Raw genomic sequence first — 20,986 nt, forward strand, 5'->3', positions numbered from 1 at the left:
TTCTTATTCAATAGGTTGTTTAGAAAAGTGAAAATGCCAGGATAGAGAGTACATAGGTGTGTGTTACTTTACTTTACTCTCTTTATTTGTCTTTCTTTCTTTTTCTTTTTTTTTTTTTTTTTTTTTTTTTGCTTTTGCTTTTTAGAGCCTCCCCTGTGGCATATGGAGGTTCCCAGGCTAGGAGTCGAATGGGAGCTGCAGCTGCGGACCTGCGCCACAGCCACCGCAATGCAGGATCCAAGCCACATCTGCAGCCTACACCACAGCTCACAGCAATGCTGGATCCTTAACCTACTGAGCGAGGCCAGGGATCGAACCTGCATCCTCATGGATACTAGTTGGGTTTGTTACCACTAAGCAACAATGGGAATTCCATACTGTCTTCATTTTAATTAAGATCAAAACTGTTTCAAAAAAGCAGGGTAAATTTTATCTAAAAGTTGGCCTATGGGTTATTATAAATAAAAGATATTTAAATGATTCCAGGGTTGCATATATACACATAAAATGTATTAAAGTTTGAGAAATATATTTTATTACAATATTACTGTTAAAAATGGAGAGAGCATATTTTAAATATTTTAATATTCACTTATTTAGTTAAAGGAAAATCATGCAACTTTTTATTGGAAGTTACTTTGTTCAACCTTAACATCCAGTGTTTCTGGTAACCATTAAACCTTCACATATAAAAACAACTTACTTCTGGGAGTTCCCAGTGTGGCTCAGCAGGTTAAGAATCTGAGATTGTCTCTGTGAGGATGTGGGTTCGATTCCTGGCCTCAGTCAGTGGGTTAAGGGTCCAGCATTGCCACAAGCTGCTGTGTAGGTCACAGATGGGGCTCAGATCCAGCGTTGCTGTGGCTGTGGTGTAGGCCAGCAGCTGCAGTTCCAATTCAACCCCTAATTAGGGAACTTGCATATGCTACGGGTGTGGCCATAAAAAGACAAAAAAAAAAATCAAAATTTACTTCTCTCTCTGTTTCAAATGTAAGATAGTCTAAAGAGGCTAGAGGTAGGGGTAATGGTAAGTGACTGCTTAATAAATAGTTTCACAATATAAAACTAATTGTATGTCTGCTATAATGAAGGAAGAGATAGGTTAGCCCATATGCAAAAGTAATTAATGTACTACTTTATATGTATTTGAGAGTTACTTCTTACATATGAAACGGGAAAAATATAACTTGTAAATCAAATTAAATATTAAATATTAGGCAAGTCCAGGCTAACTTGCTGACAAGTTGACAAGCTAACCAGCTGACAGCCAGAATTAATAGCAAGAACCAACTGCCAGATATATGAGGGATCTAAATGAAGCCATTCTAGAGTAATCAGCCTTCAGATGACTGGCCAGCTAAACGCAGCTTCATGAGTGAGTCTCAGTGAAGCCCAGTCCAGCTGAGCCCAACCCAAATGGCTGACCCCAAATAGCTGATCCATAAAACTGTGCACTAATAAATGATTGTGAAGAGTTCTCGTTGTGGCTCAGTGGTAAACAAACCCGACTAGCATCCATGAGGACATGGGTTTGACCCCTGGCCTTGCTCAGTGGGTTAAGGAGCCTAGCCTGGGAACCTCCATATGTTACAGGTGCGGACCTAAAAAGAAAAAAAAATATGATTGTGGCTTTAAGCCAGTAAAGTTTGGGGTGGTTTGTTACATATTAAAAACTCACAGATTCAGTGATGGATTGGTTATAGCCCTGCATATCACAAAACATTTGTTGAACTTTTGCACACTAAAGTAGCAGCAGCGTGTGGGAAAAGCAATATGGCAAGCGTGTGTGGAGAGTTTATTGTTTTTCATGGGCTTTTCTGTTTGTTTGTTTGTTTTTTCTCTTTATGGCCACACCTGTGGCATATGGAAGTTCCCAGCCTAGGGGTGAATTGGAGCTGTAGCTGCAGGCTTTGCACCACAGCCATGGTAAAGCCAGATCTGAGCTGCATCAGCGACCTAGGCTGCAGGTTGTGGCAACGCTGAATTCTTAACCCACTGAGTAGGGCCAAGGATTGAACCCACATCCTCAGGCACATTATGTTGGGTTCTTAACCACTAAGCCACAGTGGTAACTTCTGTTTTTGTTTCTTTAGATGCAAAGGTAAGGAAAATTTTGAGTAATATAATTTACTTCTGAATTCCACTGTGGCACAACGGGAGTGGCAGTGTCTTGGGAGCGCTGGGACTCAGGTTCAATTCCTAGCCTGAAACAGTGGGTTAAGGGTCCAGCATTGCCACAGCTGTGGTTTAGGATACAACTGTGGCTCAGATCTGATTACTGGCCTGGGAACTCCATATGCCACAGGATGGCCAAAAAGGGAAAACAAAACAAAACAAACAAACAAACAAAAACCCTTACTTTAAAAGGTTCACATAAAGATCAAATGCAATAATGCACATAAAAACACCAAATGAAAAATAACCATTTATAAATATGTATATATGCAAACTATATGTACCTTATTTTTTGACTTTTTTAGGAAATTCACACAAGTGGTAAACACACACAGAGGTCTAAATATACATGCCATTTTGAGGAGAAACAGCATCTTGTGCCCAGGACTCTCTAAACAGCTCTCTAAAGTTTCTGGCTATAGGTGGAATGTAATTTTCGTAGGCACATCTCTTCTTCTACTCCCCAAAACCAGAAAATTCTGCAGGTGCTTTTCAAAATTAAGTGTCCACACAGAGACACACTCTATGGGGATAAACAGAATAAGATATTCCAAGTGTGAACCCTAAACCCTCCAGATAAATTAACCATATTTGAGGGCTATACAAACTCTATTCATTTTCAAACTTTTTAGTTACAGTGTTATATTTACCACATATTTTCTTAGAGGCCTTGGGGCTGAAGTGTCTATTATTTCATATAAACAAATTATGTAATAAGATATGCTATTTTATCAGCAAGATGAGGACATTACCTTTTTCCAAGGCAAAGAAATAAAAGCAAAAATAAATAAATGAGGCATAACCAACTTACAGGCTTTTGCGCAGCAAAGGAAACCATAAACAAAATGAAATGACCACCTATGGAATGGGAGAAAATATTTGCAGACGGTGAGACCAACAAAGGCTTAATTTCCAAAATATACAAACAGCTCATATAACTCAATATAAAAAAAAACCAATCAAAAAATTGGCAGAAGACATAAGCAGACATTTCTCCAAAAGCAGACATATAGATGGCCAATAGGCACATGAAAAAATGCTCAACATTGCCAGTTACTAGAGAAATGCAAATCAAAGCTACGAAGTGTTATCACCTTATACCAGTCAGACTAGCCATCATCAAAAAGCTACAAATGATAAATACTGGAGAGGGTGTTGAGAAAAAAGAACCCTCCCATACTTCTGGTGGGAATGTAAATTGGTGTAGCCACTATGAATAGTATGGAGGTTCCTCAAAAAACTAAAAACAGAATTACCCTATGATCCAGCAACCCTAACTCCTGGGCTTATATCCAGAAAAGACAAAAGCTCTATACATACACCTCAGTGTTCACAGTAGCACTATTTACAATAGCCAAGGCATAGAAGCAACCTAAGTGTCTATGACAGATGGATAGATAAAGATATGGTATATATATAAATATTCCTCAGCCATAAAAGAGAATGAAATAATGCCATTTTCGGCAACATGGATGTACTTGTTGCTCTAAGTATCATACTAAGTATGATCATGCAAGATAATCATACTAAGTGAAATAAGTCAGACAGAGAATGACAAATATCATATGATACCACTTATATGTGGAATCCAAAAAAATGATACAAATGAACTTATTTATAAAACAGAAACAGACTCACAGACTTTGAAAACAAACTCATGGTTACCAAAGGGGAAGGGGAGAGGTGATAAATTAGGAGTTTAACAGATACACACTAATGCATACAAAATAGATAAATAAAGACCTATTGCATAACACTGGAAACTATATTCAATATCTTATAATAAAAAATAACCTGAAAAAGAATACACACACACACACACACACACACACACTCACACACACACGACTGAATCTCTTTGCTATATACCTGAAACTAACAAAATACTGTAAATCAACTATGCTTCAATTAAAAAAAAAAAGCAGATGAAGACAGTAAACTTCTTCATATCATACCAGTGTTCATTTGGGAGAAATGGGAAAAAGCAGAATGCTTTTTAATCCTAATATTCCCATCATAACAGGGCAAATAATTAAAATTAAAAAGACATACATCATAAGTATGAATTTTTAGTCATGTTTGAGCTACTGTCATGGATGATATCAAAGAAATTAGATGATCTAAAATTTAACATAGCACACATGACTGATCATGACTTTGTCCTTTATTTTTTGTAATCAATACCTGGCTCTAAACCTGCTTTTCTGCTAAGTATACCTGTGTATTATCATTGCCCCATTATGACATACACTCTAAGTGATTCCCTAACTTAGAATCCCCATTCCAAGAATATTGAAGATCATAGCTTTTCTTTTTTCTCAGTCTTTCAATTTTTTGTTTTTATAATACTGACATCTGAATATGCTGATTATAATCACTTGACTGTATATCATGATTTGACTAATAATCACTAGTAATTTTGATGAAATACATGGCTTTTTAAATGTAATATTGAAATCAATATCTTTCTTCAGAACTCATGTAATTTCCTCAAGCTAAGCAAGATTAGTACTGTTTAAATCACTAATTCTGTAGCTTGTCACTGAATGCAATGGCTACTACGCCTACTAACTCCAGGTTGTGGTTCTAAGACTATGTGTACAATGCATTTACTCCTCATCCCTCACTCTGTTTGAAAGCTTTTGAGCCCCATATATCATCTTTACCAAACAATTTATCAATTGGAGAAGCTGAGTAAATGTTACTTTTTCCATAACATATTGCCTTCGGGTGCTAGTAAAGGACAGATAATGATAGATTAACATAATAAGTTAGTAAACATTAGGTCAAGAGAAGAGGTAGGTGGTTAAATCTAATGCAAGGTTTAAAACGGTACTTTTTTTTTTTTTTTTTTTTGCCATTTCATGGGCTGCTCCCGCGGCATATGGAGGTTCCCAGGCTAGGGGTCGAATCGGAGCCGCAGCTGCCAGCCTACGCCAGAGCCACAGCAACGCGGGATCCGAGCCCCGTCTGCGACCTACACCACAGCTCACGGCAACGCTGGATCGTTAACCCACTGAGCAAGGGCAGGGATCGAACCCTCAACCCCATGGTTCCTAGTAGGATTCGTTAACCACTGTGCCACGATGGGAACTCCTAAAACAGTACTTCTTGAAGTTGGACCATCTGTACCAGAATTACCAGACGTACACATGAAATACACAAACACCTAACTCAGAACCAGGGAATCACTGCATAAAATGGACTTTATCAATGTAGCGCCATAAATTTCTCACATCCAGACAAAGAAAATTGGCTTTTGGAAGACATGAGGGTGGATAATATGCCGCAGCCTAAGCCACAGTCTAAAACCTCAGAGACATAATAAAGGATCTGTCAGCCAGATTATGATTTAGTATTGGCTCATTCAGAATGGCAATATACAAGAGAGTTGGAGGACTGAGGAATAAAAAGGTGATCACAATCTCTTGTAGTCTCAGCAGGGCTTTCCTGGTTTTTTCATACAATGGCTCATATAGAAAATAATGTTATATCCAGCTCCCTGGAGTAAACAGATGTATCTCCTCACACATAGGACTAAGCAGACCAGAGACTCTGAACACCCGAAAAGAGACTGAGGAGACTCAGTGCTCTTCCCTTGGGGATGCTCTGTTGGGAAACTGCTCCATGGAACATCCAGCATTCTCTCATCACTACATGCTATTAGCAGTGCCTTTTCTGCTTTGAAAAACAGGAAAAGCTAATACTAAGAAGTAGCTATGTCATTCTCCAGCTCCTTATACAGAAAGTCATGGAATAATCCTTCCATTTCCATAGTCAATTGGTGAATACCATTAAATGGATAGAACATTACATGTGGCATATTTTTCTTGATTATTATATGAAATAATTTACACTTGAATGAAATAATTCAATAATTATTATAGGAGTTCCCATCGTAGCACAGTGGTTAATGAATCTGACAGGAACCATGAGGTTACAGGTTCGATCCCTGGCCTTGCTCAGTGGGATAAGGATCCCGTGTCGCCGTGAGCTGTGGTGTAGGTTGCAGACATGGTTCAGATCCCAAGTTGCTGTGGCTGTGGGGTAGGCCAGCATCTGCAGCTCAGATTCTACCCCTGGCCTGGGAACCTCCATATGCCACGGGAGCGGCCTTAGAAAAGGCAAAAAGACAAAAAATAATAATAATAATAATATATTATTATTATTATATTGGAAAGCATGTTATGTATGTTATCTTTTTATTAGCCATATAAGTATGATGTGAAGTGATAATTTAAAGGAATTTTTATTATTCTACATAAAATAAGAAAATACAATATAAAATAAAAAATATAGAAAGGTGATAGAACCCATTTTTATCCTTAGATAAAAACTGTTTTCTAATCAAGATTGGCATCCTAAAGGAAAAAAAAAAACATGTGGAATTCCCATTGTAACACAGTGAATTAAGAATCTGATGCAGCAGCTCAGATTGCGGGAGGCACAGGTTCAGTCCCTGGCTTCGTGCAGTGGGTTAAAGGATCTGGTGTTACCGCAGCTGCAGCTTACATTCAATCCCTGGCTCAAACTTCCATATGTCATGGCCATAAAAAAATAAATTAAAAAACTTAAAAATCATGCATTTTAGTGCTCGCTTTGGCAGCACATATACTAAAATTGGAATGATACAGAGAAGATTAGCATGGCCCCTGAGCAAGGATGACACGCAAATTTGCAAATTCGTGAAGTGTTCCATATTTTTTAGGGCGGAAAATGATGAAATTTTAGACTTTAGTTTCCAGTATACTGGAGATGTATTTTTACAATGATTAACCTTTTATCAAAATTAAATTAGAAAATTAGATATACATTATTAGACAAGAAAATAAAATCAGTACAAAGATACCAAGAATGTAAATTGTGGAATTCAAGCAAAACTCAAACTTTTATATTTAAAATATAGCCATATATCAATTATATAAAGTAGTTATTTTATACAAAAAAAACATACATTTTAGGTTAAAAAATAAATAAAGATGGGGAGGGTCAGTCAATAAAAGAGAAGTAAAAAAAGTGGCTTTGACATTAACATTATAAAACCATCAAGTGATTCATATTTCAAATAAAAACCCTTAATGAATATTTTCCTATAGATTTACAAGGAGATCCTGCTGAATAGCATTGAGAACTTTGTCATGTTGCAACAGAAGAAAGGCTGGGGGAGAAATGTAATTGTAATGTATACATGTAAGGATAACCTGACCCCCTTGCTGTACAGTGGGAAAAAATTTAAAAATATATATATATTTTCCTAAATTCAGTAATACTAAAAATCTCTCTCTCTCTCTTTATATATATATTACGTTAAATTTTAGCAGCATATCTTTAAACATCAATTGCATGCATCTAAATAAATAAGAAAATATATAACTTGGAAAAACAATTCATCAGGAGTTCCTATCATGGCTCAGCAGAAACCAATCTGACTAGCATCCATGAGGATGCAGGCTGGATCCCTGGCCTCTCTCAGTGGGTTGAGGATCTGGCGTTGCTGTGAGCTGTGATGTAGATTGCAGATATGGCTTGGATCTGGCATTGCTGTGGCTTTGGTGCAGGCCGGCAGCTATATAGCTCTGATTAGACCCCTTGCCTGGGAACCTCCATGTGCCATGGGTGTGGCCCTAAGAAGACAAAAAGAAAAAAAAAGAAAGAAAATAATACATAAGTAAATTTTTAAAAAGAAAAGAATACATCATGTTAAAAATTAAATGGCACACACAGAGTACTAAAAGTAAACTATAGTAACATTTACACTGACATGGAAAACAAATAATTATATATGATTACACATTTTTGGTTGATTTATTTGTAATTTCTGTTTGTTCACCTCACTAGAAACTTAACTCATGGACAAGTAAGGTAACATAAAATCAGATATAAAACCAAAGTGTATATTACACCTATTCACAAACTTACAAGTAAATGTGGACTAAGCTTCAATTTTATGAACTGAATAAATAGCCACTTTATCCTTTCAGTATAGCTACTATAGCTACTAATTTATAACTTAAGTCACATCCAAAAAGTGGTTGATTACCAGTTTCTAACCATGAGTTAATTTTAAAGGGATACATAAAAGTCAATTGGTCCCTCCAGAGATTGCAGACAAATTGTCAAGGTCATTCATTATAGGCCTTGCTGATGAACCATGTAAGGAAAATTAAACTAATGGAAAATTCTCCTATAACAAATTTCCATTAAATAATCTATGAATTGCCAGTTGCCTTCAGCATGCACTTAGTATTGGAAATAAGAGGATCAAAGAGGACCATAAAAAAAGGAAATCGCAATAGTTGAGACAGGAAGCAATTAAGGGAAAAAGATGGACTTGAGCAGAATCAGAGTCATGGTAAGGATGATTTCTGTTCTGACCCTGTTCCAGCATATTGATAATTATAAGCCTATAGAGAGAAAAAATAATTCCACAGTGCCAACAACAGACATATGTTAGACTCCCAATTATTTCATCATCCACTTTGATGTGAATGAATCCAACATTTAAGCTATAAAAATTGTTACCATGAAAATCTGTGGAAATATGGATACATGTCATGCATAATGAATTTCTGAGATTAAAGTTAAAATTGTAAAGTGATTTTTTTTTCAAATTCATGACTTTCTTATGTTTAATCCACTGCATCAGGTAATGGAAAGTTATTATGTCTTCACTGCTTCATTTTGGCATTTCGGCCTGAAGCATTCTCTGTATGGGTAGCTTTTTGAAAAACCCTACTCTTGTGTAGGAAGTGAAGCTCCCTTCTTCTCAGGGATGCACTTTAATTCCTGCAATGAGAGGACACATCCAGGCTTGCAGAGGAAGCAGGCTCCCTAGCCTCACCCAACAAAACGATCTCCTCTGTATATAGACTTACGACATCCAAAGAACTGAACCTTGCATTTACCTGTGTTCAGTCTTGAGGTCATCCATCAGGGAAATAAGAAATGCTAATGAGGCTACGGCGAATGAGAGAAAAGAAAAAGGAAATAAACCCAAAAAACTAAGCATTTGATATATTTGAATGCAAATTTAAGACCCAGAAGAAATAACCAAGATAAATGGAAAGGAGTAGAATTTGGCATACTTGGAAAAAACACATGGTAGAATGATAGCATATTGAATACCATGAACTAAATGGAGATACAAATTCTCAGGAGTGAAAGAATAAATATAAAGCATTTATCAATATCTATGTCATCAATGGTATATAAAACTTTGCTTATAACTGGTGCTCAATATTCATTATAGAAATTAATAAACATTGAGTTTTAATAGTAACATATTGTATATAACAGACACTTACTATGTTCTGAGCACTGTGCTACTTACTTACTTAATTTTATCCTCACCGATTCTATGAGATATGTACAAATATGACTTTTTATTTTACAGATGAAAAACCTGAGACTCAAAAAATTTAAGTGACTCTCCCAAGGGCTCATGTAAATGATGAACCAGGATTGAACCCAGCCCTGCTTGATTTAAATGTTCATAGTCTGAATAGTACAATGTAAGCTTGTTAGACCTCCTACCCTCACAGGTCTGTGTCATATACTTGGACAGTTGTTCTCAGCCCTATCAACTCACATCTTCACATCCTGTTGTTTACAAGAAATAATTCTGTAATATTCTCTTTACCTGAAAGAAATTCATAGATAATAACACCATATATTTAATCGATATAATGCACTAACTCTAATATAAACAGTAAACTAAAGAAAAATAATAAGTAATATGCATTTCAAAATAGATACACTAAAACACTTTATTAAGAAATCTAGTAGTGTTAGCATGCAAACATAGAATCACCACTAATAGAATAGTTATATACACAGGGTAATATTGGTGGGGATTTTTTTGTAACTGAAACACATAAGAGATATTGCAGTTGATGACATAATTTTCTGAATGGTAAACCACACTTCTTAAAGTTCTAATACAAAATATAGTGGTTATATTAGCATAAGACAACATAGAATTTGGAACAAAGAATATTATCAACATAAAGAGAGATATTTCATATCTATAAAAGAGTCAATTCTTTATGCCCTAATATGTATGCTTCAAAAACAAAGCTTCAAAATTCATAAAGCAAAGCTGACAAAACTAAAAGAAGTAACAGAAAGTCCACAATCATAGTCTGTGCATTTAACATTCATCTCTTAACTGGTATTACTACTTGTAATAGCAGACAGAAAGTGGAGTTCCTATTGTGGCTTAGTGGAAAGGAACCTGACTAGTACTATGAAGATGTGGGTTCGATCCCTGGCCTTGCTCAGTGGGTTGAGGATCCATCATTGCCACAAGCTGTGGTGTAGGCCACAGACAAGGCTCAGATCCCATGCTGCTGTGGCTGTGGTGTAGGCTGGCTGGTGTATCTCTGATTCAGCCCCTGGCCTGGGAAATTTCATATGCTGCAGGTTTGGCCCTGAAAAGAAAAGAAAAAAAAATACCATATGATATCATTTATAAGTGGAATCTAAAATATGGCACAGATGAATCTACCTACAGAACAGAAACAGACTCACAGACATAGTGAACAGACTTGTGGTTGCCAAGGGGAGGGGAGGGGAAGTAGGATGAACTGGGAGTTTGGGATTGGTAGATGCAAACTATTACATTTATAATGGATAAACAATGAGGGCCTAATGTACAGCACAGGGAACTATATCTAACTTCTTGGGATAGAACATGATGGAAGATAGTATGAGAAAAAGAACATATATATATATATATATATATGTATATATGTATGACTGGGGCACTATGATGTACAGCAGCAATTGATACAACACTGTAAACTGTAAGTCAATTTTACTTTAACAAAAACAAAATAAAATTTAAAAAAAGAATGAGATAAAACACAAATAACCAACATCAAGTATAAAATAGGAAATATCACTATAGATCCTAGATACAGCAAAAGGAGAGTAAGGCAATATTTAGGAAAAACTTTGGGCCAATAAATTTAAAAATCTAGATGAAATGGACATACTTCTTCTAAAAAAAAACCTCATCAACAATAATACAAGAAACAGAAAATCAGAATAGCCCTCATCTATTTTAAAAAATTTAAATCACAATAAAAAAAACCTTTTCCTTAAAAAAAATTTGAGGTCTGAATGGTTTCATTAGTGACGTCTATCAAATTTTCAGAAAAACTTGGGGGGGGGAATACTTTGTAACTCATTTCACAAGGTCAGCATAACCCTTTTACCAAAAGCTGACAAAGACATTATAAGAAAAGAAATTGTAGACTATCCCTCTCAAGTATAGACACAAAAACTCTCAACAAAATTGAATCCAGACATATATTAAAAGGATGACACATTATGACAAAGGGGTTTTATACAAGGAATGCAAGAATACTTTGACATTCTAAAATCAATCAATCAAGGAATTCCTGTTGTGGCTCAGTGGAAACAAATCTGACTAGCATCCATGAGGATGCAGGTTTGATCCCTGGCCTCGCTCAGTGCATTAAGGATCCAGCGTTGCTGTGAGCTATGGCGTAGGTCACAGACTTGGCTTGGATCTGTGTTGCTGTGGGTGTGGTGTGGGCCAGCAGCTACAGCTCCAATTCAACCCCTAGCCTGGGAGCCTCCATATGCTATGGGCGAGGCCCTAGAAAGACATAAATAAATAAATAAAATCAATATAATTCACTACATTAATAGAATGTATTAAAAAAATCATACTAGACACGGAAAAGGCATTTAAGTCAGCACCCATTCATGTAAAAGCATCAGCAAACCAGGAAAAGATGAAAATTTAACTGGGCTCAAAAAGGAAAACTTTTGAGAAATAATGAAGGAAAATAGTTGAGACAATGCTTTAGTATCATCTTGCAAAAGGAATTACATTGGTAAAATTGCTTTTCAATTTGGGTTTGCAAGCAGTCACAAAGATGATGATAATGATAATGACTTTGATGATGATTATGTTCTATTTGGAAAATTGTTATGTTCCAAGGATTCAAAGCCTTGCTGGGAGTCTACTGGCTCAAATGAATGCAGAGGGAAGATAGCTTCAGATTCAGAGACTTCAAGTGAACTAAAGTTTAATATACGTTTCTCTTTAAAACTAGACTAACTTTACTTTTTGAAGCCCCATGTATGCTCATCGGTGGATATTATAATTTTATTAATTCAGGGTACACTCATTCATTTAAACAGTCAACAGTACTCCCTGAGTACTTAGCATCTGCCAGCCACTTGGAATTCATCAATGAACAAAATGGAAAAAGATCTTACCCTTGAGAAGCTCATATTCTACCCAAGAAGATAAACAATTTAATAGAATTATGAATAAATAAATTATGTAATAAGTTAAAAGGGCATAAGTTTGGTGGGAAAAAGTCAAAATAGTATAGGATAAGTAGGATCACGAGTGCTGGGAGGGTGGGAGTACCAGGGGTGGGCATGATTAATAGCATTAAATAAGGTCATCAGCATAGGCCTCCTTGGAGGACCTATTGAGATGGTGACATTTGAACAGACACTTAGGGGAGGTGAGGGAGTGAGCCAAGTAGCTACATAGAAGAGGAAACTACTAAAGCCATTAGCAGGAAGGGATATGCTCAGTTCTACAGAATAGAAGGCCAGAGTGGCACGAGGTGAGTGAGAAAGCAGAACAGCAGTGGTGCTAAAATTAGAGAAGTAATAGGGACTGCATCCCATAAGGCCTCGAAGGTCACTATAGGATGTTTACAAAAAATTGATAGAACTTTACTTTGGGGTAGAGGAGGGACGTGATCTGACTTTCATTTCAATGTTCCATCTGGCTGCTCTATTGAGACTTGGCTGCAGGGGGATGTTCTGATTACTGCTGGCTAACAATTTACCCCAAAATATAGTGTTAAAATACAACCACTCTCTTATTGTATCTCTTGACTTCATGAGTCAAAAATTCAGGCAAGGCTCATATGGGCAATTCTCTGTTCCGTATCGCACTGACTAAGGTCACTGCATGGCATTTTGCTGGTGGAAGGGCTGCTCTGGAGAGTCTGCGATGGCTGCAGTCACGTCTCTAGTGTTTTGGAAGGCTGAGCTGAGATTGCCAATGGAGCACCTACACATCTGTCCACCACAGAAGGCTCAGGGTAGTTGGATTCTTATGCAGAAATTCAGGACTCCCAGACTATTCCAAGAATCTGAAAGTGGAAAAACTTGGGCCTGGAAATTGGCACAGAGTCAATTCTGTGATATGGTATGAGTCAAAGAAGTTACAGAACCAGCTGAAATTCAGGGAGAGGGGCCATCTATCTCATCTCTCAGGGACAGGAGGGTCAAAGAACGTATGGCAAGCTCCACAGTCCATTCTCTGACCACAGATTACTTATATGCCTCCCACTTGTAAATTACACTCCCTCTCTCCCCAAATCCCTAAATGTATCATTCCCTTATGGCACCAGGCTGAGGCTAAGTTCAAGGATCTCTTTATCTAGATCACATCCCTTCCCAGCCCCCCACTTCCCACAGCCTCTGAGATCTTACTCTAATCAGGATGGGGAAATCTGCTTGATATTATCATGTATTTTTTTCAAATCAACTCTATAAGGCAAATACTTCATGTTCTCTTGCCTTCCAGACTTCATCTTTGCTTTCTTATCTCCCACAAGTTCAACCCCATCAAAATCTTGGCTTTAAGATGGTTGTCTCTGATGTACAATTTTTAAAAATCTTATTTTTAAGACATTTATTTCCTTTCTTTGCTTTTAATCATCATGAGAAAATTAGTGTCACAGTGCAGAATGGACAGGCTTAAGGAAAAACTGGAGGCAGGGAGTTCCCGTCGTGGCGCAGTGGTTAACGAATCCGACTAGGAACCATGAGGTTGCGGGTTCGGTCCCTGCCCTTGCTCAGTGGGTTAACGATCCGGCGTTGCCGTGAGCTGTGGTGTAGGTTGCAGATGCGGCTCGGATCCCGCGTTGCTGTGGCTCTGGCGTAGGCCGGTGGCTACAGCTCTGATTCGACCCCTAGCCTGGGAACCTCCATATGCCGCAGGAGCGGCCCAAGAAATAGCAACAACAACAACAACAACAACAACAACAAAAAAACTGGAGGCAGAGAGGTGATTTAGGAGGTTGTTGCAATCTTACAGGCATAAGATGCTGTGGACCAAAGCATCTTAGGATTGTGCCAATGGTCTGTTCTCTTGCCCAATTATAACACTAAAAATTATTATTTCTTCTTTAGGTTATATTGACTCAATTCAAAATATAGTTTATTATTCTGTAATTTACTATCTCATCGAACTCTTGAGAAAGTCTGAAAGACCTTGTCAGTGCTCAGCACACGTTAACCATTATCATTATTAATAATAGTAATACTCTATATCTTTAAAACTAGGAATTTCCAGCTCTCTAATTGCATAATATTATTTAAAGTTACCAGTAGGTGGAGATGTTGAACAATCTTTTTCTAAGCAGTCACAAGCCTCATTCCGGACATTAAAAAAAAAAAAAAGAAAAAGAAAAAGGCCTACGAATAAAGATCTTCCCTATTATATTAAAAAATATCTTTTTAATGGAAATTTTTTTCCAAACTTACTTTTACAATAACTTTTTTAAGTTCTTAAAATAACCATAGAAAAGATTGGATTCAGCCTAGAATGTGAACTCTGGAGTTCCCAGAGAAGCTCTGTTACTGCCTTTGGACTGCTTAGTGGACCCCTAAATCAATGTTTCATCTCCATTACGGATTCAATGCTTTGAGAGTGGATTACAAAATAGAAATGATGGATAAGTGCCTGTGTCTGATCCACATGCTGAAAACACTAGGATAGAGCCTGACACTACTTCTCCTTTCACTAATCATGGCTATTTAGCAACTACTGATGCCAGGTGCTAAATTAGGTGCTTTTCATACTTGGTATTATTTAATCCTTACAGCAACCCAAGGAGGTCAGTATTATTAGCCCTGTTTTAAAGTTAAGGGAACTGAAAAATTAAGTTACTTAGCTAGATTCCATCCACCATTAGGTGGTGGAGACAGAATTTCAACTCTGCCTTGGTTGACTCTCATGTTTTATTTCTCATCTGTCTAATAAAATACTAAAAGGGTAACTAACTTAAACATGTGCACTGTTGGTCACATCTCAACTTCAAGTATTTAATTGATGGTCTCTGTTTTATCCTAGGAGTCAATTTTGACTAAGAGCCTAAAGATGAAGTGATACTAGTAAATATTGTCTTCCTCAGTGCCAAAACTACAGCATTCAACTGTACCTTCAGTCTCATTGTGGGGTTTTGTTGGCTTCTATGGAAGTTGTCAGTTTAGCAACAAAAGAACAATATTTTCCTTGACTTATCCATGAAATTCTTTCCTTAGACTTGCTATTCTAACCTAAAGGGACATTATTTTTCTATTTAGAGAAAAACCATGGAGAGGGGTGTGAGAAGACAGATATAGAGTGTTAGAAAGTAATTTTAATTCATATGTCTAGCAGAACGTATAAAGAATCCCTTCAAACTAGAAAGAAAAGAGATAAACCCCATTTTCAAACGGTCAAAGCACTCAGACATGCATTTTGTAAAAGATCTCTCCCTACGGCTGTATCTCTGTAGGATGAATAAAGGCTGAGAAGTCAGAGACCTGGGCTAGGGTGAGGGGCTGGGGTTGAGGGATATGCCTACTTGGTTTAACCCAATGTTTCCCATTTTATTTAAATAAAAATTCCTTTTTATTAAAGGACATCTAGTAACACCTTAAGGAAATTTAGGAAACATTGACCTACAGATTTTATGCTTTTTCCTCTTCCTCCAGCAGCTCACATAAAATTCTCTCTCAGATTTTCCTGACACTCAAACCAGGAAGTCAGCAGACACCACTCTTACTCGCAGTCTGTCATTCCCTATAATTATAGTTGTTCAGTGCTTTGTTTTTCTTATATGTCCTGAAGGATTTTTTTCCTAAGTGGAATTAAGTTTTTGTTTACTTCATAATCACAAGAAAATGCTTTTATCATCTCTTGTTTACTAAAGCAAGTTATAGTGGTTTTTAAGCTAAACATGAAAGTGAAATGTAAAAATACACTAAGTAAGAGATAGTAAGAGTTCAAAAGTTGAAAACTGTCAACTATTATTCTTTTCCTGTTTTTGAAACCAAATGGAAGAAACTCTTTGATCTTTTGCATTTTCCGAGACGGACATATTCTATTACTGTTAGGTAAACATGAAGAATCATGAAGTTCAAAATAAACTTTCTGGCCACACCTCATTAAAAATAATATTTACTACATAATTAAGTAAGAGAAAAGACAGTTTGCATTTTATCTTTTATCCCATTTTATTTGAATATCTTAGGATAAATATAACATTAGCGCAAAAATATTGAGAAATATTATGTAGTTTTCTTGAATATTTATCTACTTTAAATTATAGTCTTTATTGCCAAGTAATTCAGCTTCCTGAATCTAGAAGCCAAATCTAGGCTAGATCCTTAGTATAGCTGTAATGGAAACTGAGAAAAGAAACAAATATGAATTCTAGATCCGGCAATTTTTCCTAAATAATGATGTCAGCAAATTCTGTTGGCTCTATTTTTTAAATACATCCAGAATTTGACTACTTTTCACTTTCTACTTTCACTGCTACCAGACTCATCAGAGCCAGCGTCATCTTGCCTAAATTGTTGCAACGGCTACCAACTCACTTCCAATCTGTTCTCAACACAGAGACAAACTGATCCTTTAAAAATGTCAATCAGGCTCTAACTCTCCACTACTCAAGACCTTCCAATAACTTTCCACTTAGAACCAATGTCCTTACAATGATTTGCAAAGCCCTTATATACAGTCCCTATCTTTTATTTAATTCATCTCTGAGGGGTCCTCCTTGCTTCCTTTATTCCAAATGCACTGGCATCCTTGCTGTTGTGGGTGTTTCCTCTTTGTCCTTGCATCTATTGGAACACTCTTTCCTCCCATACTCACAGGCTTCTTTCTCTGACCTTCTCTAAATCTTGGCTCAAATGTCATCTTCTCAGCAAGCCCCTGACTGACCAACTTACCTGATCAACATTCCAACCCAACTCTGGAACTTTCTATGTCCCTTCAGTGCTTTTTTATTCTTTACAACCTTCTTAATATCTTCTAATACATTATAAAACTACATTGTGTGTAATTTGCCTCCTCCATTAGAATGTAAGCTTTATGAGGGCTGGGGTTTTTTTGTTGTTGTTGTTCACTTCTGTTTTTCCAGCACCTAGAACAGTGCCAGAGACATAGCAGACACTCAGTAAGTATTTACTGAGTATGAAGATACTAGAAGCATGATTTAGTACACCTACTTACTAAGAAAGGAAAGAATCTACAGGCAAATAAAAAGGAACTTTGATCACCTACCAGGCAACTGAGGCAAATTTAGATAAAGCATGCTTCTGAATAGAATTCCAAATATAAATGATCCAAGTTATTGCTACACTTCCCCAAAAGCACTGAATCTGAATTGCTACATAATCAGTTTACCTTTGACAGAACCTCGGGAAATGGATAATAGTCTACCAGCACACATATGGTTATGATTCAACCTTATTTATTGTTTCTAACTCCCATTTGTCTACTTCACAGTTTTAAAGAACTATATACATTTATTTCTACATTATTCGAGAACAAATTTATGGATTCAAAGAGCTAAATGATTCGGGTCAACTAAATCTAGCCAACTAGGATTCCATACAGCAGTCATAAGCATAGCTGTTATCTTTCTAAGTAAGTTATTTGTTACACTTATTTCCATCTAAATAAGTTATCTTTTGCAATCATAATAGAGAAGATTTTACCTTTGTTTGTTTTCAATAGGTCTTTTATCTCTTTCTATAAGTTAACTTAAAAAAAAAAAAACACTTCAATGATTGCTTGCCAACTGAAGCAGCCAGATCTGCAATAATTCACCAACCTGGTTTAACCAAATTAGTCTGCCTTTGTTTGAGGGATTAAATCTGCTGATTATCTGGAATCTTAAGGGAGGCAAGCTGAGTCTGTCTCTTACACAATATCCTCTTCCCCACTCAAACTCATCAACTTCTTTATTTCTGCCTGTATTGATGTGAAACCTATAAAGGGAAAGACTCCTGTTCCTGAGCCATCTTGCAGTTTTTTTCACCAATAACCTGTTCATGTGACAGAGTTTCTGAGTTTGTTTTCTAATTACTTAACATTTACTTTGGCCTGTTCCTGCTACTGAATTGAAACTAACAGCTGCATGTGTAGCACGTATAAAAAAAAAAAGTTATTTATCCTTAAAACACAAACATGTGATACTCACAACATGAACTGTGAACCTGGTGGAGTATGTTGAAAACAAATAACAAGTCGGTAGTGAACAGTGTGTTGGGCTTACAATCAGCCAGGCGCTTACTAGTTCACTTCATTGGGGTGGGGGGGATGAATACAACGGGAGCAGGTGTCCTGATTCCCCAAACACATCTTCATTCTGAAATCAAAAACTCAAGAAAAACAACGTGAACTTGATGTTTCTGCTTTAAGCCTGTGAATGGGATTCACCAATACTCAGCTCTCAGAGTTACTCTGCTGCTTCAGGTTCCTAAAGCTACATCCACTGGCCAAGAAGGTCATCTAAGATGTACCCACCCATTTCTGTACAGCTCAGAGATATACATGCATTTGTTCAACAATAGTTATTGAGTGCCTACCATGTGCTTAGGCACTGTATAAGATACTGGATATAGTAACCCTATGGCATAATCTCTATCCTTATAGAGCTTTAAGGTATAATGGAGAGGGACAGTAAACAAATAACTAACAGCAAGAGATACCAACCAGTGCCATGAAGAAAATGAATGAGTTCTCTAAGGAAGTGACATTTAAGCCCAAACCAAATGCAAGTAGGTTGAAAATACTCGTGTCAACATCTGTAGGGTAAAAAAAAAAAAAAAAAAATACGTTATCTTTAGACTTTTTCAACTTTGAGCCCAATGCAGTAGCCTCGATAAGAAGGGATAGGTTTATGACTCATGTAAGTATTTGTTGTGTGCAAAATGTTTATTAGGGAACGTGGGGATACAGGAATAGTTTGTAAATTCCTGAAGAAAACTTATGTTATAAATTATCCATTATTTATTTACCATAGAGAAAAGAGAGTTAAGTGGTTGTCTTGGACTATGTATGTACACATCAAAAAAAAAAAAACCATCAAAAATTGAGATTGAGACGTTCACTCAATCAACTAATTGTATCAACTTCATGAAAGCAACGTTTTGGCAGGTTTGTTTTTCCATTGCATTTCCAATGTACCTTGATACAGAAAATGGCTTTCAAGCATGTGCAACTTATACAAGAAACTAAAACATTTTAACTTTTTTAAAACTCCACTGAAGATAAAATCTAATTTGAAATTTGAGAGATTTAATTAATACATAAAAGGAAGATTGAAGCAATGCTTGGATTCTTTGGGATTTTGATTCCCTTGACTATTTTACAATTAGGGATGAGATGGGTGAAAGAAGTTCTTTTATAACTAGAACAGTAAAATCAGAGTTAGGAAGATGATGAAATGCTATATTACCATTCCGTGTGAGACTATGAAGGGTAGTTCTAAAAGGTAACCTAATTTATTAAAGTTCTTCTCTTAAGAGAAGTTACAACAAAATAATTATTTTAACAACAGCAATATTTGTATGATTGGTAGAAAAAAATAAAATGAAAACAGCTTTAAAAAAATGGACATTTGGCCTGTTCTGTTTTGAACGAATAAAACTGTTACTGCCACTTAATTTCACCGGAAAATAAGTTTCTTGAGTTCCCATCATGGCGCAGTGGAAACGAATCCAACTAGGAACCATGAGGTTTCGGGTTCGACCCCTGGCCTCCCCCAGTGGGTTAAGAATCCAGCATTGCTGTGAGCTGCAGTGTAGGCTGCAGACGCAGTTCCAATCTGGCATTGCTGTGGCTGTGTGTGGGCCGGCAGCTGTAGTTCCAGTTAGACCCCTAGCCTGGGAACTGCCATATGCTGCGGGTGCGGCCCTAAAAATAATAATAATAAAAATTTAAAAATTTTTAAAAAAAGAAAATAAATTTTCTTCTCTACATTTTGTGGTAAGTAAAGTATGTAGGCCTGGTCCCCTTAGGGTGATCCTCTAGCTGTCTTCTGCTCTGCAATGGAAGAGAAGTATTTTGTGGCCTTTTGACAGGTGGTATTAAATGATGATGAGTACCAAGCAAATGATGGAGTGGTTGGCGGAAGATTAGTGAGGATGATTTGAGTAACAGTTGGGTAACAACAAAGGCAGGATCATTATCTCAAGAAAACATTCCTGTGTTTCCCAGGAAGCAAGGCTCAAACGGGTTCTAATAGACAGTAGTGCCTAACTTCCCTGGGGAAAACAGACTGATAATCCGATAAAAGCACTGAATGCTCTCCCCAGAAAAATCCACATATGCCTTCACTCAAAATGTTTATACAATTTTAAGGGATTCACAGACTTTGATGAAGTCCATCCATAGACATCTTAGGGTTCCCTGAGTAGGATAATATTCCCTGTGTTGAAGATTAAAAAAATTAATTACCTAATGTTAATACTATAGTTTATAGTAAAAAATGCTGGGGGATAAATTTCAGTTATAGACAGGAGTATAGCAGATGGTGTATGATGGAGCAGAAGTGTCGCAGTGATAAATGACAACTCAATGTGGAGTAGCACGGTGATGAGTACTGAGACCAGGTGAGTAAGTACAGGGGAAGAGGGACCCCATAGGGAAAAAGACTCCAAGAAGACCAAAATTTAACTTAATTATTTTATAACCTACTCTTTTTTTTTTTAGCCAAAACTTTTTATAACCTTAACTACC

The 20,986-nt window shown here is 36.7% G+C and overlaps 1 long non-coding RNA gene across 1 annotated transcript in view; it reads right to left on the reverse strand.

The window, feature by feature from the left end:
• The window catches only part of LOC110260274, a 45,210-nt gene continuing 38,427 nt past the window's right edge, over positions 14,204-20,986 (reverse strand). The window contains exon 3 of the long non-coding RNA XR_002343261.1: positions 14,204-19,050. This is a non-coding gene — a long non-coding RNA (uncharacterized LOC110260274). The remainder of the gene's footprint in view (positions 19,051-20,986) is intronic.

This window comes from Sus scrofa, chromosome 1, assembly GCF_000003025.6.
Source record: "Sus scrofa isolate TJ Tabasco breed Duroc chromosome 1, Sscrofa11.1, whole genome shotgun sequence".
NCBI classification, from domain to species: domain Eukaryota; kingdom Metazoa; phylum Chordata; class Mammalia; order Artiodactyla; family Suidae; genus Sus; species Sus scrofa.